This window comes from Schistocerca serialis, chromosome 5 (assembly GCF_023864345.2).
Source record: "Schistocerca serialis cubense isolate TAMUIC-IGC-003099 chromosome 5, iqSchSeri2.2, whole genome shotgun sequence".
NCBI lineage: Eukaryota > Metazoa > Arthropoda > Insecta > Orthoptera > Acrididae > Schistocerca > Schistocerca serialis.
The window spans coordinates 140,437,606-140,443,016 of NC_064642.1; the positions used below are offsets into that span (position 1 = coordinate 140,437,606).

The 5,411-nt window shown below is 39.6% G+C and overlaps 1 non-coding gene across 1 annotated transcript; it reads right to left on the bottom strand.

The window, feature by feature from the left end:
- Positions 1 to 5,058: 5,058 nt before the first annotated feature.
- Positions 5,059 to 5,133, bottom strand: Trnas-cga (transfer RNA serine (anticodon CGA)). Its single transcript has one exon. It is a non-coding gene; the product is annotated as a tRNA-Ser (tRNA).
- Positions 5,134 to 5,411: the final 278 nt, after the last annotated feature.

Sequence of the window (5,411 nt, forward strand, 5' to 3'; positions counted from 1 at the left end):
AATAACTTTTCTCAATACAGTGCATCAGTTTTTATAATGTTTCACTGTTTCGGGATAAGTTATAAGATAGCTATAAGATACATTTGACTTTTGTGTTTACAGGATATTTTTACTCCTTTAGTAAGCCATGGCTTTTCACAAGGTTTCTTACAATTACATTTCACTGTTTTCTTAGGGTAACTGTTTTCAAATGTACTCACAAAGGTATCATCAAATAGGTTAAATTTTAAATTAGCACCATGTTCCCTGTACACTTCTTTCCAGTCTAACAGTTGCACACTTTCCCTAAAATTTTGAATTGTTAAATCATTAATTGAACGCACTATTTTGGAGGACAGTTTTGCATTACTGTATGGAGCTGTATCATGTACTGTAACTAGCTGTGCATCATGACCAGACAGACCATTCTTAAAAGGAAAAGTTATTATTTGATTAAATTTATCTTAGTCTATGAATACATTATCTGTCAGTGTGCTGCTTTCCTGTACCACCCGAGTAGGAAAATCAATAACTGATGTCTAATTGAAAGAACCAAGTAATACATCAAGGTCAAGCTTTCTGTCGGACTCTCTCAGAAAATCTACATTGAAATCTCCACAAACAATAATTTGCTTTCCTCTGTCTGACACATAGCACAACAAAGAATCCACGTTTTTCAAAAATAGCTGAAAATTTACCAATGGGGACCTATACAGGGCTACAATTATAAAAGTGCCAGTATTTAGTTTAAGTTCACGTACACATACTTCTATGTGTTGCTCTATGCAAAAGTTTTTAGTTGCCAAATTTTTCACACTATGAGAGATTTTATCGTATACGGCAATTCCTTCTCTCTCCATTGTGTCTCTACTTAGATGTGCTGAAAGCTTATATCCACCTACATTTACCATTTAAATACCTGTGACTATATGATGTTCAGACAGGCATAGTACATCTGTTCCACCCTCAGATTCTAAATCTTCTAAACAAACAAGAAGCTCATCGATTTTGTTTTTTATATTCTCATGCAATGTACTAACATTATTTTTCACTGTGCTTTTATGTGGATCTCATGACATACTAACATTAGTTTTCACTGCACTGTTATGAGAATCTTGTGATATTTTAACATCTCTAGTACCTGCCTGTCTGAACTTCTCATTAAGCTTAATTTCAATCAATGTAGGATGATTGGACAATGTACGATCTTAGCCTACATAAGTACTCCCATGAGTTTCAGTGACCCCCCCCCCCCCCCCTTAAAGATTTTTCTACCATCCCAGCCAGTTTACTCTTCCCTTTCCTATCACAACAATTACAGTCCCTATCCATACCTGTGTAAGAAACTGAATAAAACCTCAAAACCATGAAAAATCTGTGACAACTGATAAAATATAAACATACCCCCGAAAAAGAGACATCACCTTACTGTGGCGCTTCTGAGGTAAAAATCTCAAGCACTAATTCACTGAACACAAATGCACAGCACACTGGGAGACAACAATCAATTTTGTAGGTGACACAAAAAGTATACCGAAGGAAAGTAAAGCTTCATTCCCAACTTGTGATCGGTACATATCGCTAGTCTTTGTGCAACTGTTGTTGCATATGACTGCCAGCAACCTCAGAGATCCTCGACACATCCTGATATGTATCAAGCAGAGCTAGGGGCCAGACACTGCCACAGACACAGACAGCAGCACTTCTCGTTTATATTAAACCTCGCAGAGTATTTTGTAAAAAGTTTATCACTCATTGTATGTTTTGTGGTTGAAGAGCCGCATTGAGGCACCTAAAATTTTAAAAATTAAGCACTGGTATGCATTGCCATCCATGGTAACCACACACCTTATAAAGAACCATGTGCCACCTTTTGTAATAACCAGAGAGACTTGATTTCAGTGTATCTTTGAATAAAAGTGTCATTTCTGTTCGTCTCATTGCGTGTTTCTTTCAGTTACATTCCGTTGTCTATACTGTTACTTCTGTCTGGTCCAAGTTTCATCGAGCTATGTTACTTGACTCTGCCGTGTGATGTGGAAGTTATTTAAGTTCTGCACGCCAGTGTAGTTTTTAGGGTGCAATACAAAAGACTAAGTAAGAGTATGAGATGTGATAAAAGTATTTTGAATAATTTTATTGGAAACATAGTAACAAGCCTACACGGAATTTGATTTAATCTCCTTGAAAGTGCTGTCCTTGGCTAGCAATACACTAATCCCAACGTTGAAGACAAGAGGGGAAGCATTTCTGAAAAGCTTTTTTTGGAAGGGCGTTCAGCTACTCTGTCAAAACGTTTTCCTTAAGCACTGTTTTAATTTTTGGAATGAGCCAGAAATTGCATGGTGCTAAATATGGTGAGTAAGGCGGATGTTGACAGACAGGAACACGTTTTCCGGCCAAAAACTCACGAATGTAAAGCGAGGTGTGGCACGATGCCTTGTCATGATGAAGAAGGAAGCCATTAGCCCATTTTTCTGGTCTCTTTCTTTGCACATCGTTTCGCAAATGTTGCAGAACGCCCTTGCAAATCTCCACGTTTACAGTTGTTTGCCTTGGAACGAACTCTGATCGCACTATGCCCTCAATATACGAGGGCCGTTCAGAAAGTAACCTCCGGTTGATTTAAAAAAATACACCAAGTTAAATAAAAATATTTTAATATATACATCTTACAACTATATCTTTGCACTATTTTTCTACATAGTCTCCATAGCGATTGAGGCACTTATCGTATCTCTTCACAAGCTTTGAAATTCCTTCTGCATAAAAATCACCCGCTTGTGCCAGGAGCCAGCCTGTGACCGCATCTTTGAGCTCTTCGTCGTCATCAAACCGCTGTGACCCGAGCCATTTCTTCAAATGCATGAAGAGGTGATAATCACTTGGCGCCAGGTCTGGGCTGTAAGGTGGATGGTTGATAATGTCCCACTTGAAGGACTCAAGAAGGGCCGTTGTTCTGCGAGCAGAGTGAGGATGGGCGTTATCGTGCAAAAAAACGATACCGGAAGTCAGCATACCACGGCGTTTGTTCTGTATAGCCCGTCGTAACTTTTTTATTGTTTCACAGTACACGTCTTGATTAATGGTCGTACCACGTTCCATGAATTAAACCAACAACACCCCTTTGGCATCCCAAAACACCGTTGCCATCAGTTTTCTGGCAGAAAAATCTTGCGAGGCTTTTCTTGGTTTGGTAGGCGAATTTGAATGTGCCCACATCTTTGATTGTTCTTTTGTCTCAGGGTTCACCTACTTCATCCAGGTTTCGTCACCGGTCACGATTCTGTTTAACAATGGTTCTCCTTCGTCCTCATAACGTGACAGAAAGTCTAATGCAGAGGCCATTCTTTGAGTTTTGTGGTGGTCGGTAAGAATTTTGGGCACCATCGTGCACAGAACTTACGGTAACCCAATCTTGCTGTCACTATCTCGTACAAGAGAGTCTTAGAAATCTGTGGAAAACCAGTAGACAACTCCGACATTGAGAAACGTCGATTTTCACGAACTTTTGCATCAACTGTCTGAACGAGTTCGTCAGTCACCAATGATGGTCTACCACTCCTCTCTTCATCATGAACGTTTTCCCGTCCACTTTTAAATAAACGTACCCATTCACGGACAACTCCTTCACTCATAACTCTTGGTCCGTACACGGCACACAGCTCACGATGAATAGCTGCTGCAGAATATCCTTTGGCTGTAAAAAACCTTATGACAGCATGCACTTCACATTTGGCGGGGTTTTCTATTGCAGCACACATTTCAAACTGCCACAAAAACTAAACTAGCGCAGGTACGACGTCCACTCGACCACGGCTTGATGCCGACTGACCTGTTGAGTGCGTGAACGCACAGATGGCGTCGCTACTCCCCCACAACCCGCACTGTGACCAATCGGAGGTTACTTTCTGAACCGCCCTCGTATATATATATATATATATATATATATATATATATATATATATATATATATATATATTAGGTCGAGGGATTCACTAGTCTTCCATTGAGAACTCTGAATTTTCGTGTCAGAGTCATATCCATGAAGTTCATCTCCAGGTACAATTTTGAACATAAAGTCTGGATCTGAATGAAGACGATCCTTCAACTGACACACGATTATCCTTCTGTTCAGCAATCAAAAGGCTGGGGAAAAATTTTGCAGTCACTCGTCTCGCTTGCAATGCTTTACACGGACCCGTACACGATAAATTATTCGGTAAGCTCTCCAATACATATTCGCCTGTTAGAACGAACAATTTTTGCCACTTTCTGCACGTTTTCTTCTGTTTTTTGAGGTTAATGCATGTCCCGCGCGTCGCTCGTCTTCTACCGATGCATTTCCGATTTTAAATCGCACATACACTTGTAAGCAGGCTTCGTCATTACCGCATTATCGCCATACACCAATTGCAGCATTTCATAATGTTCTTTGGCACATTTTTACAATTTGAAACAGAAATTAATGTTCACGTTGTATTAGGATCTAATAAAGAAACGTAATTAAATTATAAAAAAGAGTAATAAAAATGTTATTTAATTATATAAATGAGAGTATATGCCTATATTTTAATGTGTTGCATTAGAAATTGTGAGACCTGTGGATACAGTTCTACAATTCCATCCATCACTTAGTACACAATCAAAGCGTAATTAAAACAGCTTCCTACAGAGTATTTTTTTAAACAGTTCTCTATTGTTCTAAGTTTTGGTAATCAGTAATGACTCTACCTTGTATCTCTTATTTTGCCTAAGAGGTGTCGGATCATGTGTAGAAGTTCGGTCGTCTTGCAGTTATATAGACATTTCCCATAAGGCTCTCTTGGGACGCAACTTGAATAATTTATGATATGCATTTTTATCTTCTCTAACTCACTTATTATTTCATTTCATTTTAATCCGTGACAGCACGGTTTTCTCTGGCGTCCTCACACTGAAGTTGAATGTATCTATATATCATTTTAGATTATTTAAGTTAATTACATGTATGTATGTGAGCGTAGACACAAGGTTAGTTGGCTATCGTCTGTAATCAGCTGGAGGCTGTTATGAAACTTCCTGGCAGATTAAAACTGTGTGCCGAGCCGAGACTCGAACTCGGGACCTTTGCCTTTCGCGGGCAAGTGCTCTACCAACTGAGCTACCCAAGCACGACTCACACCCCGTCCTCACAGCTTTACTTCTACCAGTACCTCGTCTCCTACCTTCCAAAATCGGCCGGGCACACAGTTGTAATCTGCCAGGAAATTTCATAACAACGCACACTCCGCTGCAGAGTGAAAATCTCATTCAGCTGGAGGCTGCATTGGCCATGGTCGACAGGCTTCCGGCTGTGGGGAAATCAGGCCGCCGGTGTTAAAAAAAAGTTGATTTTTCAAAAATATGTTCATTTTGTAGCGCACATCTTTCTGAAGAGTTTGATATACAGG